At 43.9% G+C, this 16322-nt stretch overlaps 1 protein-coding gene across 1 annotated transcript in view; it reads right to left on the bottom strand.

Annotated features, from left to right (window-relative positions):
- Tbxas1 (thromboxane A synthase 1) overlaps positions 1-12230 on the bottom strand; it is a 220928-nt gene extending 208698 nt beyond the window's left edge. Inside the window, exons 1-2 of the mRNA XM_035450475.1 lie at positions 11712-12230; positions 10892-11028 (exon numbers count right to left, since the gene is read on the bottom strand). The gene's annotated coding sequence lies outside the window, so the exon portion shown is untranslated. The remainder of the gene's footprint in view (positions 1-10891; positions 11029-11711) is intronic.
- Between the last annotated feature and the right edge of the window lie 4092 nt (positions 12231-16322).

Below are 16322 nucleotides of genomic sequence, written 5' to 3' on the forward strand. Positions count from 1 at the left end.
GACTTTGGGCAGCTTCCTCTGTATTACCTCACTGTCCAGATAAAGTCTTCTACTCAACTCAACCTTTTGGCTAGGTTGGTTGGCCAAAAAGCTCTTGAGATCTGCCTACCTCTGCTCATCTACCACCACCCTGATGGTAAGGTTACAGGGACTTATGGCCATTGCCCACTTTTATGTGGGACTTAATCACTGGTTCTCTTGCTTTCACCCTCTGACCCATCTTTCCAGGCTAATGATTTATTTTTTTGAAACAGGATCTGATCTCATGTAGCTCAGACTGGCCTCAAATTGACTATATAGTTGAGGATGACTTTGAACTCTGGCTCTTCTGTCACCACCTTTCAAGTTCTAGAATTAGAGATATGGACCACCATTCCTGTTCATTTGCTTGTTTTTTTGGTTTTTTTTTTTTTTTTTGGTTTTTGTTGTTGTTGTTTGAGACAGGGTTTCTCTGTTGCTTTGGAGCCTGGCCTGACACTCACTCTGTAGACCAGGCTGGCCTCAAACTCACAGAGATCCACCTGCCTCTGCCTCCCAAGTACTGGGATTAAAAGCGTGTGCCACCACTACCTGGCACTTGTTTTTATTAGTAATGAACTCAATCCAGATGCTGGGCCAAGTTCCATAGGAAATTGGACTAATAGGCAGTCTTTAACTTCTGAGATCTGCAGAGGAAATAGGCCAGGAAATACAGACAAGAAAGTGGCCAGGAAATAAACTACCAACCAGGCTGTGGGTGAGGCCCATTAGCTCTTTTGGCTTCCCACGGGCTAGATTTTAGAAGAATCTCTGTGTATTGATCATGGAGAGGATCCAGGCAGGTTTCAGCCTTGAGGTCTTGATGGGGGAAGTGCTTCTGTGTATGTGTTTGTTTTATTGGATGACAAATAAAGTACTGTTTGGTCAATGAGGCAGCAAGTTAGGTGGGACTAGGAGTCAAGGAGGATTCTGGGAAATGTAGTAGAGATCCAGGCAGGAAGTGACATAGCAGGCAGACTCATATATAAGCAAGAGCAAGAAGGAAGTCGTCCCCTTTTCTCTCTTCCTCCTGGTGTCTTCTCTGAAGTCACCATGTGATCCACCAGCAAGAGAGGGCGCCAGTAGAAGACGTCCTCTATAAGTCTTATAAAATATATAGATTGATGATAATTAAGACTGAGCTAACAGATGAGAAATCCTAGTCATTGGCCAAGTAGCATTTGTACCTAATATAAGTCTCTCTGTGTTACTTGGGACCTTAACGTGGCAGCGGGTGGAACTTGGGTGGCCTGGCAGAAGCACCCATGTGGGAGCAGGGCTCCGGTGGCCGCGGTGGAAAGACTTATTGTAGCATGGTCTAGGTACATCTATTCTGAGAGTTACCAAGGACCTGACAAATTGATCCATTCCATTCAAGCCATAGACCTGATTCTTCTTAAAATCAGACTACTAATAATATACTGGGTGGGGAGAGGAGGTGGGGAGAAGAGAGAGAGATCCTTTCAGGACCCAAATATTTAGGTGTAGAATACTGAGTAACCTTTGATATACTAGAAGCTAATACAATAAATATTGGGTGAGGAATTAACTTGCTATATATGGGTCAACATCTTGTGTTTCTCAAGAGTGTGCTGTATCTTGATACATACAGATGCCCTGCTCCACTTTGGAGAGAAAAAAATGAATATCTTCATAGGAACAAATATTGATGTGTACACACACACACAGAGATACATTGTTTCCTCTTTGTTTCTTTTTGCTAGTTTCACAGAGCCCACCACAAGCTTACATAAACCATTATAAATTACTTGTTTTGATTTTTTTTTCCCGAGACAGGGTTTCTCTATGTAGCTTTGGAGCCTGTCCTGGCACTCACTCTGTAGACCAGGCTGGCCTTGAACTCACAGAGATCCGCCTGCCTCTGCCTCCCAACTGCTGGGATTAAAGGTGTGTGCCACCACCATCCAGCCAGGTTTTTGTATTTTTGAGACAGAATCTCACTATGTCGCCCTGGCTGGCCTGGAACTTCCTATGTAGATCATGTTATCCTCAAATTCACAGAGATTCATCTGCCTCTGCCCTCTGAGAGCTAGGATTAAAGGAGTCTGCCACCACATCCCGTCTATAATTAATATATTTTTTAAAAAGTCCAAAGTAAGTATGATCATTAGTAGAAGTGAAACAAAAACCAGAGCTCAAAAATGTAGAAAGAAAAGTTTCAGAGTGTCACAACTATGCAACATTCCCATCCCTTGCCTGTGAATCGGCAGACAGGCAGAGCCTGGTGTGTGCCAGCCTTCCACACTTTGTACTGGGCTTGTGTGAAGGCACAAAACACCACTGGGAAGTCTCGTATTTCTTTTATAAATATCATCTGATGCATCTTACTGTGGAACTTACTCCATCACTAATACATCATGGACACTTCCCCTTGGTCAACAGAGATAGTTCAAACTCATTATTTTTAGAAGCCATATCATAGTTGATCATTCCCCAGCCGCCTTTGTGGTTAGATGGTGTCACAGTACTGAGCTTTGCCTGTGTCGTGGGGACAGAAGATAGGATGCCACTCCTTGGCCTGACACATGGAGTCCACCCACAGAAGGGGCTTGTTGTCCTCTGCTGTCTGCCCACTGGAAATGGGGCACTCCAAGGATCACCCACACTGGTCTACTGTGGGAACCAGAGGCTTGCACTGTGTCGACCACAAGTTGAATTATCCACTACTGCAGCATGTATTGTTTTACTGAGATAACTGGCTCACTGCACTGTTGTTTCGTTCTCTTTCTAAATGCATAGCCAGATATAAAATCCAGATTACATATCAACCAACTGTGTAGTAGGTTGTCATACAATTTCATAGGATCCATTAATTCAAATAAATATAATCTGGAGTATGGCTACTTATCTATGAAAATAAATCTGTAAGAGCAAAAAGAAAAAAAGTTTGCCTGACATCCAGATGTTTTATTCCTTACTATAGAACTTCACTTAGTTTAATCAAAGTGCAAATTTCATTTCCTTTGTCCAAGAGTTAAAGGAGCCATTTTTCTTTTTGAGTGCTATCTTTTTGTTCTTTGTCCCTGGGTCATCACTCAAACTCTGCAGATTTTGTTATTTTAATGGGAACAGAAATTTTCTAAATTATTATTTCTAATTATTTCAGTTTCATAAACTTTTTGTTTGTTTTTTTGTTGGTTGGTTGGTTGGTTGTGTTTGTGGTTTTTCCCCATTTTATTTTTGAGACAGACTACATGACTAAGCTAGCCTTGAAGTCGTGACTATCCTCCTGTCTCAGCTTCCCGATTGCTGAGATTCCAGGCTAAGACCCAGCTTGTCACTTGTTTCGCTTTGCCTTAAAGGTAGGGTAAAGAACAAATAAGAAGATGTTAGAAAAGTGAAAGGGAAGGAAATTTAAAAAAATAAGCAGAATTTCAAAAGTCATATTTGTGGTGTGGATGTTTAAGTCATGAACCTAAAAGAGCTTTGTTCTCCCTCTATATACTTCAAACTAAACATCCATCAGCTTTGTGGCCGAGAAAAACCAGACAGTTAAGCCCAAGGTCTTGATGAAGCAGTTTGGGGTAGAAGAGATTGTCACTTGGGTAACAGGTTTAATTGACAAAAGGGAACAATCACAGAGGTGTGTGGGGGGGGGGATGAGTGGTACAGTGGGAGGAACCATGGGGACATAAAGATATTTTTATCATTTTTTTCCATGGGCCTAACCAACTGAGCTTCTCAGATCCACAGCTGCAGTCAGGCTCAGTATGGCTTGATGGAGAAACTGACCCAGCCCTAAAAATGTTACAAGAAAAAAAACACACTTTAGGATACATGGATATACAAAAGAAACCATCAAATCACAGACACTTGGTTATGTATTTTACTAGTATATCATGCACACTAAAACTATAGGCATTTTTGTGATTTCTCAAATTATTATAAAGCCCCAAAGATGGAATGTTCATGTCCACCAGAGGTTAACTTCCTACAAAATGGACATAGTAGCATACTGCCCCCTAAACTCATTTCTCTATACCTATAGATGAGTGCAGCCCTTAGGCTTCATCAAAGAAGTTTCTTGTGCTCAGTGCAAATGGAACATCTTTCTTACCACCACCCACAATGGCTCAGAGACCATTACAGAGAGGAGGGTGGAAGGGCTGTAAGAACCATAGAGTTAGGAGGACCAGAAATAAACAGGGTCTTCTAGACCACTGCACTCATGAACTCATAGCCCCTGCACAGCACAGCACAAGATCATGACCTACGCAGGGTCCAAACAGTTAAGATTCTAGCATGAGGGGGAGGGGCTAAGAAAGTCCCGCCTCCTAATGGAGGAGCTATTGATGATTGACAGCTTCTGGGAGAGGGAGTAGATCTGGGAGGGGTTAGGGTGAATATGACCCAAATACATGATAGTATAAAATTCTCAAAGAATAAAAGATATTATATTTTTAAAAAGAAAGGACAAATGGTGACTGCATGCCTGATGGGGTGCTGAGACAGGAGAGAATGGCACATTATCCCACCAGGACTCTTGATGAGCATGGGTGACTGTCACATACACAGAAGTAGAAAAAGGGTCTGATGTCACTTTTGATGATATACCAACTTCCTACTCAGACTTAAAACATTAAAGTTTGTGTTTCCCAATCATCCCTTCCCAGTGTTGTATCTGTCTCAACTTGTATTCCTTCCAGAAATATTCACTCTCTCACTGCTGCTTTATTGAATTAGATTCAAATGTCTTTGCCTGGTACTAAGGGGTCACCCCAGTCCAGAGCCAGAAGAACTATCTAGTTCTATTGTCACCATTATTACCTAACAGCTCTGTGATGTCTGGGCAGGACCATTTTGTGGGCATGGATTTTGGGGTGTCATGTTCATTCCTGCATTCCCAGCCTTAGCCTCCAAGTCCTTCTAGTTTGTCCTTGTCTCTCCCACAGCCAATCCTGGCAGTGCTGTATGCTGAGATCAGCATCCCAGACCTGCTCCGTATAGCTGACTGGCTTGCTGCTCCTCGAAGTACAAGTGGATTGGGCAAGGCGGCTTCCTGTGTGTCATGACCCGAGGTCCCTAATCCTTTGAGATTGTGCACTTGCTCTAATGTCATGTTCTTGAAAGCCACCTCTGGTGTTTCTGGGGTAGGAAGTCCTTGGACTTCACTTTGAACATGATTAGTCTTGCTGGATGTGGTAGTGGATGACTGCAATACTACTGCTCAAGGAGCCGAGACAGGAGGATCACAAGTCAGAATCCATCTTGACTTATATAGCAAGACTATGTAAAAAAAAAAAAAAAGGTGAGGAAGAGGAGGAGAAGAAGGAAGATGAAGAAAGAAGGAGGAAAGAGGGACAGGACTAAAGTCCAAGAATGGAGTCTGGCTCTACTGTCCTTGGGTTTGGGGACATGTGTTTGGCAGTTCTGTGGCAAGGAAGAGCACTTCAGGGGTGTGAACCCTAGTTCTGTACTGTACCCTTGGTCTCTGGAGCACATGGAGTTGCAGAGGGAGCCTCATTCTCTGGGGAGGGGTGAACCAGTGCATTGTATTTCCACGTGTCTCACAGCCTTGTGTGTGTGGACAGTCAGCCTTCTATATCTGAGGGTCCTGTATCCTTTGATCAAGATTTTAAACCCATCTATTTCGACCATTTCATCACTTTTCCTAAACAGTCTAGTATAATGGCTCCTTATACAACATTTATATTGTATTAGGGATTACAAGTAATCTAGATATGATTTGAAGTATACAGGAAGAGGACTGGCGAGATGGCTCAGCAGGTAAAGGGACTTGCTCTATAACCCTGAGAACCTGAGTTCCATCCCCAAACCTAACCAAGGAAGGGGAGGACTGACTCTCAAAAAGTGATCTCTGACAGTCATACTTATTCTGTGATGTGCATGCCTGCCTGTATTCACACATATTACATCTATACAGCAATAATAAAAATAAATAAAATAAAGCTCATAACACTTCTCTGCTCTGAGGTTCAGTAAGAGACCTTGTCTCAAAAGCAAGAGGGACAATACAGCTCCCAGGAAACAATACCTGAGGTTGACCTCTAGCTCGAGTGTGTATACACAGACATAGACACACACATACACACACACACACACACACACACACACACACACACACACACACACGTTGTTAGTCACTAACTCTATAGACTTCAAACCTGGACTGTCTCTTGAAACCAGCAATTTCCACCGCCCTTACTATCACCATGACACCCTCACACTGCCTGCTTGTTGTAGGCATCTCTGCAGCCAATAAGGACTTTTAACTGCCTGCAGCTCATCTGTGGCTCCTTAACTTCCCATTATCTCTGAGCAAATCCCAGGTCTTTGACGCAGTTTGATCAGGCCTTGCCTGATACACCTCCCTGACCCTCTCCCTGCTTCCCGATTCCCTTTGGCCTCTCTCACCAGCCTCCTGGTCATCATTTATGCTCTAGGCAGACTGAATGTCCCTTAGCTGAGGGCTGTGACCTCTCATTCCAAAGATATGTGGCTGGGAGAATTTGCTTCTTTTCTAACATTAAGGGGTTGGCTTTTCTTGTCACTTCCTTTACGTGTCCCTATCCTGTGTGCTCCTAGGCAGGGGCAAAATCAATACAAGAGGTGGCCACAGTCTTTTTCTCTACTAACCATCAAAGAGAACCCTGAAATCCTTACCCTTCGCCCCTAGGAAGAAGGCAAGAGTTTGATTTAATCCACATGAGGAAGCCCTGGGATAGCTGGGGGTGGCAGAAAGGAGGTTTTCTAACTTTTGGCTTGGAGTGTGAATTTAGATCCTCCTTGGTGTTGTTCCAGATGTGGAGAAAAAAGGAGAAAGAGAGATGTGGAGAAAAAAGGAGAGATAGATATATGGGTAGATAGATAGATAGATAGATAGATAGATAGATAGATAGATAGATCTTACTTGAAGTTTTCTTCTTGGCTGTGCCAGAATGCTAAGACTGAATTTGGTGGGCTTAGGAGTCCCACGAATCTTGTACCTTGTCATTGGTTCATCAGAGCCTGATCATACCATCTTGGCTGTAACCAGTGTTTACTTGTCTCTTTCCCCACAGGAACACGAGTACAGAGCGCAGGACCAGGCATGTAGTAAACCCTCTAATGATTGACTAATAAATGGAACAGAAATTGTACAATAAAACAGAAACACAACAAACAAAATAAAAGCCCAAGTCACGGAACAGTTAGCAAATGAGTCTGTAGTCTTGTGGCAAAGGTGCTGTGGAAGCAGATGCTAACTATATTAGCTTAGCTCCAAAACTCACATCCTTAGTAACTGACCAGGTACTGACAAACTTCTGGTGGCAAAGGTCTTAATCTACTCTATCTTAAATACTTCTGGGGTGGGGGATGAGATTACAGGGAACTAGAAGAAGCATGTAAACTCCAGGCCCTGCCTTCTGGTCCACACTGGTGCAGCCTGGCCACTGTTGCAAAATTATACTGAGGAAGCCCCTAGTAAATTAAATGTCAGTGCCATTCTAGACACACATCAGCGAACAAAACAGCCAAATGCTGCAAAGAGCTTACATCTTATCTTTAGAAACAATAAAAAAATGTAAATGACTTACGGTGTTAGAAGACTATCAAATCTATGTAAAAAACAAAACAAAACAAAATAAAAAAAACCAAACACAAACAAGCAAACAACAGCAGCCAAGAAGAGAGGAACCTCAGGGAAATAAGATAAAAATAGGATTTTTCTTCTTGTTTGGTAGAGAATCTTGCTGCATATCCTAGACTGACCTTGAATTCACTATGTAACCCAGATTGGCCTTGAACACAAAGTGATCCTGTTGCTCCAGGCTCTCAGATGCTGGAATTATAGGTGTGTGACACTATGGTTTAAGATGGGAATTCTTATCTTAGAGTTCCAGATCCACAAGAGTTGTCTCAGAGATAGTAATCAGGGGTCCTGTGAATTTGAATAGACAGGGGGCAGGGGCATTTTTATTTTCATTGATCTTAAAACCGCAAGCCTGAGTGTAGCAGTTTACTAGTATACTAATAGCAGCAATTGTGACATTGTTACCAAAAATCACAGATATTTTCTATCTTTTTGGCAGCTGTTATAGACATCTTGAACTATTATTTCTATTCATTGCTATTTTGTAGCCATTGGGCTTTCTGATTAGAACTTGTTCTTTAGTATATATCAATGGATACTTAGTAACTATGTGTCAATATACTTAGTTTCTTTTGCAACCCATGCCTTTTATTTACCTCATATATAAGCATCTCCTGGAAGTCTGCAATCTGAGCACTCAGGAGGTGGAGGCAGGAAGATTAGGAACTCAAGGTTATCTATCCTAAACTACACAGAGTTAAAGACTAGCTCCTATCTGAGACCCTTTCTCTCAAAACAAAACAAGGATTACAAGCAGTAGGAAAAGAAAAATGGCTTCAAGTAGAGGGTAGAAGGGGTGACAAACAGGTTGTAATGTTAAGAGGGGTGGGCAGGGAAGGCGCTACTGTAATGCCCCATGGGCATAAGTTTCTAGTGCATTCTCTCCCTGGCCATCCTCAAGCCAATGCCTGGCTCTTTCTAATGCTCAGAGTCAGGTGTGCAGTGCTGACATCCTGTTGTTTACCAGCCTATTTCATCCTGAAAACCTACTGCTCTCCAGTCTCAAAGTACTTAACATTCAAAGGCTTGTTTTTGCTTTGTTGAGACAAGATCTCATTATATAGTCTAGGTTGGCTTGGAATTCTCTACATAGCATAGACTGGCTTCAAATTTTTTTTTGGGGGGTCGAGGTGGAGGCAATACTAGTTATTGAACTTGGGACATCATTTGAGGCACTCTACCTCTGAGTCACTGCCCCCTGCCTCCGGTCCTAGCTTCAGTCTTGATCTGTCTTCTCTGCCTCATAAGTTCTGGGATTACAGGTGTATACCACCACATGTAGTCAACTTTGGGAATCAATGGAATACCGTCAGAAGGTCTAATAAAGTGTGTGTGTGTGTGTGTGTGTGTGTGTGTGTGTGTGTGTGTGTGTTGGGGAGAGAGATGGAGAGAGATGGAGAGAGATGGAGAGAGAGAGAAAGAGAGAGAGAGAGAGAGAGAGAGAGAGAGAGAGAGAGAGAGAGAAGAGAGAGAGATCTTTTGTTGTTCTGTTTTCTATTTAAGCATCCTACTCAAGGAGATAAAATAAACTAACTCAAATCAGCCAGCAGTGTCTGTCTCCTAAAGAAAAGATAAGCAAATTGGCAACTCTGACTGCTGATTAAGTACCACCCAGGGCAAATGGAATGTGAATGGAAGATATTGCCATATTGCAAATTATTTTAAAATTCCAATTCATCTCACACACACAGTGAAAATCCTCAGGATTCTGTGACAAAGGATCCTTTGTTTCTTAAAAAAAAATTTTTTTTTACACTTTGAAGCTGTAGAAATATTTTTAAAGAGCTGCATGTCAACTGTGATAAAAATACTATCAAGAAATGACAAAAATTGATTTCTTAAATAAATTAAGATGTTATTAGCTGGAGGATGGCTCCTCTTGTGATATCTATGTTCATGGAGAGGTTTCTTCTGTCAGTCAGATCAGAGGTCAGGGCTTCCAAGGTTGGTCCCCCTCCCCACTCCCACCTCTCTGACTCCTCAAGCTTCCAGCAGCAACTTAAGTATCCCATGCTACTGTGACAGGCTGAAGGAGTGGTGTGTGTGTGTGTGTGTGTGTGTGTGTGTGTGTGTGTGTGTGTGTGTGTGGTCACTTCCTATGGAATATTCTTATAAAAAATAAACCATTTTCCCAGTAGCCCCAAATTTCACCTTTTACCTCCTTGGCTAGAACAGGCTACCACACAGTTGCCACTGGAATGTGGTTGCTTTTCCACAAATTGACTTAAAACTATCACTCCTGGGGCAGGCACATTGCTGTTAAAATAAAACCCAAGTTGTGTACCTCGTGGGTCTGCTCCATAGAGTGAAACTCCAGGAATTGAAGCAAAAAGAATCCTGAAATTTTAAGCTGTGGAAATATATGAACCTTAACTAAACTAAAAATAAGTGACCCCCAGACTAAATTCTTCCTTACATTTGATCACTTACATTTTGTATTCCCAGGTTACACTTTAAAGATTACTCAGAAACATCTTTCTTCACCAATCAGTGTTCCTGTTAAGCTCTTCCTCTGTATCTGACACTACAGTGTTTCACTTGCTGGAAATGCCTGTGTGCTCTGCTAATTTCTACTGATGATGCAGTCATCATTATCCTATTCTACAGATGAGGAAACTGAGGCTTAGATCAATTCCATAACATCATCCAGTTGAGAATGACAGAATTGAGACATTCATTTACCATGTTCCATTCTTGTTCAGTTGTTTCCAGAGAGGGGAACAATAAAACATTAAAAAAGAAATGGAACAAAGAATTTTAATCCTGTGTGGAGTGGTAGAGCGAAAATGGACCCGGTGTGTGCTTTGAGGAGACCAAAGGATAAGTAACGTCTGGTATTCAGGTGGGGGTGTCAGGCAGGACTTCCTGAAAGAACTTTTAGCTGGGTCTGAAAGGATGGAGAAGAAAGATAGGAGAGTGGGTACAGGGACTAAAGGGTGAGGCCACTGCTCAGGATGCAGGTGGGGCAGGAGTGGGGGGTGAGATCGGAAGGTTGGTTTGGGGCAGATGACAAGGAGAGTCTACTGTTTGGTCAAAGTGATTAAGGTTTACTGTGTAGGCAAGGCAGTGGTGACTCAACGACTCTGAGCAACGGTGTGGCTGCAGGAAGACAATTTTATCAACAAGTTACATGCATTCACGAAAAAAGACTGGAGTCAGGGTGTCTGGTGAAGTGGGGCTGACTGGACACTGGCAGCCTAGGGAGAGAGGAATGTGGACTGGGGGAGGGGCTGTAAGAGGAGAAACAGGGAGCATTACTTGGGATGGCCGAAGGAACACAGGAGGATGGCGTTTCTCCAAGAAGAGCAGATGAGTTCCATTTGGTAGCAGTTTCTAGAAGGCTGTTGGGAATGTGGGACCAGATCTGGGAACACCCCATCAATGCCGAGATCAGCCTAAAAGGCATAGACAAAAGCTTGTCAAGAGAGGGCAAACAGAGCAGGGAGAGCTAAGCTAGATGTAGGCCGAGGAGACAAAGTGGTCCCTTGCCTCCCCTCAGACCAAGTGGTTACAGAAGATCACCATTTAAATCTATCCCAGAGGGAATAAATGCTAATCTAGGTACCGCCCCTAGATCCCTGAGTCAGTGGATTAGGTGCTTGGTGTGTGTCTCCAGCCATCTCCTGCGGGGTGTTGATGCAGGTGGCTCAAGCAAGGACCACACCTTTAGAAACACAGCCACATAACCTCTCTGTGTGACCCCCACCCCTTGGATTAGCATCATATTATACACATATGACTCAAAACAGCCCATCTCCGTTGAAATCTCTTGGCTGAGCTCCAGGCTCTAACACCCACCTGCAGCTGAGCAGCCCTGTCTGGATGTCTCAGAAACCTTGAACTCAGCGTGTTCAGAATCCAATACATTTTCTACCCACACCTGGTGCACATCAGATAAAGTACAGGTTCCTCGGTTTGGCATGGTCCCCCCAGTGTCCCCCCTCAACCACAGCCTCTGGCAGTGATCATTCTGTACAGATCCAAGATGCACAGACTTTTCTATACTGCTGTCCTTTGCCAGAAGCCCCAGGCTGGTCATAGATGTGCCATCACCCCGGTCCCCAAACACACTCCTTACCATTCGTCCCCCTGTGCTTCCTTTAGACCACGGGTATCCAAGTCATGACAGCGCTCCTCGTATTGTATCGTGTTCTTTCGCTGATGGTTTTTCTTTGAACTTCAGCCCCTCAAAAGCCAGGGCCGTGGCTTTTATACTCCCAGCTCTTGCTATAGAATTTAGCACAAAATAAGCAGCCGCAGGACAGCAGATGAATTGAATTTTTCAAGAGGAAAGAGGAGTTGGGAGAGGGAAGGGGGGAGCAAGAAAGGAAGGAGAAAATGACCAGGAAAGCTGAAGGAAAATTGGAAACAGTTTGCATAGAGAGGGGAGCGACTGAAGAGGAGTGACAGACAGTGACTGATGCTTGCCTAAGAGACCCAGCGCTGGAGGAGCTGAGGAAAGACGCTGGGATTGACATCTAAGAGGTAGCTAACAACTTTAGATCAGTGTCAGTCCAATAGTCCTCTGCCATGAGGGTCAACCCCTCCAGGGCCTGCCTGGTAGGGCAGGCTCATGCCAGCAGGGGGAACTTTACAATATAAACTCGATACACATTGACGCTCAGGCCCTCTGACTCATCCCTGAGTCAGGTTTGGCTTGATTTAACAGGACCTGCTGGCCTTGTCAACCACTTGCCTTAGCCCCCTCCTCTTGCTATGTCCTTCCAGACTTGTCTGTGCCCTCTGTCTGCCTAGTTTACTCAAGTTCAGCCTGAGCTACATGTAGGCCAGGAGATCCTGCCTGCCTACCCATTATCGCAGGAGGTCCTCTGCAGGGCCTGATTGCCTCTCGGAACTACTTCTCAGGGACAAATCAACCCACTCTGCTGTTCCTGCCATCCCCAGCAAAACTGCCCTGCCTTCCCCGAATTTTCATGGCAGCGTCCCTCTCACGAAGTGGTGGATTCCATTTTGCAGTATTGTTAACTCCTTTCAGCTGAGTGCTCCTGGGCATCACCTGGCCTTACCCCCCCCCCCACCACCAAGGTGTCTGATTGTTTTTCTTCAGAAGCAGAAAAATGAATGATGTTTTCCTGTCATCCTGGCCTTGTCCATGCAAGTCCTCTAAGGCTGCATGCGTGTCTGTTTAACAGTCATGTCCGCTTTGCCCTGCCGAGTCTCTTGTCTGGTCTACCCTTTGCCCTTAAAGCTATAGCTGCTATCATTCTTCATTTGAATGCACTATCTACTCTTTCAAAATCCCCTGTGGGTGTGATATTTGTCAGGGAACTGTCATTATTAAATATCACTCTCTGACAAAGAGATCACTGAAACCAAGCTAAAGTTAAAAGTGGAAATACAAATGGATTTCTTAAGAATAGCTAAGAAAAAAAACCTAATAAGACAATAGTAAAAAAGAAACCCCAAATTGGCTATATTATAGTTTGTTAGAATCAAAAGAGAAAAGAGGAGTAGGCGAAATAAAGAATGTGTGAAAAAATAGAAAGGAAAAGAGACAGGCGCGATTCGAGAAAGAAGACAGAGGAAAGTAAGACCGGGAGATCTGATCCATGAGTCTCTGTGTGAGTGTGGCCCGTATGTATGCATAGAGGCCAGAGGACAACCTCTGGAGTCATTCTTCAGAAGTTTCTACCTTACCTTAATTCTTTCTTCTTTCTTTCTTTCTTTCTTTCTTTCTTTCTTTCTTTTGTTCCTCCCTCCCTTCTTTCCATCATTGTTTGCTTGCTTTCTGAGATGGTTCTCTTAGGGAATGGAACTCACAAAGTAGACAAGTTTGTTGGCCTGTGAGCCCCAGGGATCCGCCTGACTGGATTACAAATGAGTGTTACCACAACCAACTCCTCTTTATTTGTGGGTCCTAGGGATCTAACTCAGGTCCTCATGCTTGCAAGGCAAGCACTTTACCAAAGAAGCTATCTCCCTTGCTCTCAGAGGTGATTTTGGGAGTGAGAACTTGAGGGCGTGACCTGCTTCCTCTAGGTATGTTTTTAATAATCGGACCACAGACTCAGATTCGGAAATAAGAAGCTGTCAGGAAAACAGGAATCATAACACCAAGTCAAACTTCCATAGACACCCGGCTCCAAACACTTTGGGTGGGAGTAACAAGACTCACACCCCTAAAATATGTACCCTAAAACCCACTATCCCTATCTGGTGGCCTTGAAGATACTTCGATGTATGCTTTCACAACTGTAGGCACAAATACAGAAAGAGACCCCTTGTTAGCTGTCATGTAAACAAAAGGACACTGAAACGGGGCCCATGCTGGTTCACATTTACTGTCTCCTGAGTGAGCTGGGGCTTGTTCCAATTTGTAGAGAGGTGAATTAAGAAGCGGTAGCTGGGGGCTGGAGAAATAGCTCTGTGCTTAAGAACATTGGCTGCTCTTGCAGAGGAACCAGGTTCAGTTCCCAGCTTCCACATGGTGGCTCACAGTCATCGGTAACTCCAGTCCCAGGCTCCTAACCCTGCCTTAGTTAGGGCTACTATTGCTGTTATGAAACATCATGACCAAAGGCAACTTGGGGAGGAAAGAGTATATTTCACTCAGTTCCATACAACAGGTCATCAAAAGCAGAGAACTCAAGCAGGGCAGAAACCTGGAGGCAGAGCTGATGCAGAGGCCATGGAGGGGTGCCGCTCACTGACTTGCTCCCCATCGCTTGCTCAGCCTGCTTTCTTATAGAACCCAAGACCACTGCCTCAGGGTGCCACTACCCACAATGAGCTGGGCCCTGCCCTGCAATCACTAGTTAAAAAAATGTCCTACAGGATAGCTTACAGCCTGATCTTATGGAGACATTTTCTAAATTGTGGTTCCCTCCCCTCCGATGACTCTTTCTTCTGACATCCTCAGGCATCAGACATGGATGACATATACACACATACACAAAAGGAAAGTGCTCATACACATAAAACAAAATCAATACTTCTTTTTTAAAAGACGTATTTGGCACAAATGATTGCAGACTCCTTGCTGGTTTCCTTCCATCATCATCATCATCATCATCATTATTATTTTCTCTTCCAAACATTTTGAAGTTGTTTTGCATTTTGGCCACCCGGAGTTCTATGAAGTATAACACTTATTAAATGAGTTAATAGTTACAAACTTCCCAGAACACAGAGACCAAGGTGTTTATGGAGTGAATCCCTACATGTCTTTCTGTCCTCTCACGGGTGCTCCCATTGCAACTCATCCTGCAGGTACAGAGGCTCTTTTCTCTGTGGAGTTCATGTCCTTCTGCCTGGCTGTCCACTGTCTCTCTGACCTCTGATCTACAGGCAGTTCTTTGCCCTCTTCCCACTGATTAGACCCTGGCACTCTTCAGCCATCATCTCAGGCCATCCCTCCTGCCCTCATGCCTTCCCACAGTGGCACTTCACAGTTAGCTAATGCTTGGCGCCTACTTGACTGCAGTCACTACAGGGAAAGGAGATAATTAGCTCTCCTCAGCCCAGCAGTTTGTAGAAGAAAAAATGAAGTTCATTTCAATAACAGTTTTTCTTCTTCTCCTATTTGATACCAAAGAATGCTAGTTCAACTGAATTTTTCAGCTGAAATTTTGCATCTATAGAGACAGCTATGGTCACAGTGGCCTAAAAAGGAGGTGGGTATCTTACCTGTATGGCTCCCTCATGTTCCTTTTCCATGAGGGTTTCTTTGCCCACTGTGTCTGCTTTCCCCTGGGAAGGAACAGCAAGATGTTTTCACCCAATACAAGTCACTTTCACTTTAGTGTGTGTGTGTGTGTGTGTGTGTGTGTGTGTGTGTGTGTGTTTGGGAGATGTTCCAGAGAATAAGACTACCCAGATTATCTGCTGCTCACCAGCTTCTCAGATAGAGTTAGAGACCATTACTAATCAAGAACAAGTGCTGAGCTAAGGGTTATCCAAGCAAACATGCTGCAGAGCTGGCCCCAAGGAGCTGCCAGTGCAGGTGTGGGGCAGGGTATTCACACAAAAAAGGAGAGCCAGCCCAAGGAAAGGAGAGATAAAAATCAGCGGGGCTGGTCACCGGGAGGTGTTCTGAATAGTAATAACTACCTCTTATTGAACCCCTACGGTGCATCAGCCCTTTAACAAATTCTCTGGAATCCAACCTCAGAAGCTGTGGTGAGAACTATATGAACTTTTTTTTTTTTTTTTTTTTTTGTAAATCAAGTTCCTAAGGGTTGTGCTGACACTGGTGAGGACAACATAAGTTGTCACTATCACCCACTGCCTAGGGATAAGATGATAAACAAGACTTGTATGGTTTCTGCCTTCATTGAGCTTACGGACAGAAATACACTCCCCAAAATGGTAGCCACTAGCTGCCACGTGTCTATTAAATTAATGTTTAGTTCCTCAGTCACACTAGCTTCATTTCATCATGTGTTCCATGGCCACAAGTGGATAGAGACCACCAACCCTGCTGAAAGCTCTGTTGACCAGCATGGAAAGAGGCAGAGGAAGCAGTAAGTAACATGTATCGATGCGGTGGGGGGGGGGGCAGAGACGGATGGGTGCCGGGGAACATGATATTACTACTACTATTCTTATTATAATCAAGATGTAGAAGCCAAGACTAAGTGAGGTCACACAATGAGACCAAGTTCACACACCCACCAAATGGGAGAACTGGGATTTGAACCCTGGCTTGTCCTTTTCACAAGCTGTTTGG

The sequence above is a fragment of the Cricetulus griseus genome (genome assembly GCF_003668045.3).
Source record: "Cricetulus griseus strain 17A/GY chromosome 1 unlocalized genomic scaffold, alternate assembly CriGri-PICRH-1.0 chr1_0, whole genome shotgun sequence".
Lineage (NCBI taxonomy): Eukaryota > Metazoa > Chordata > Mammalia > Rodentia > Cricetidae > Cricetulus > Cricetulus griseus.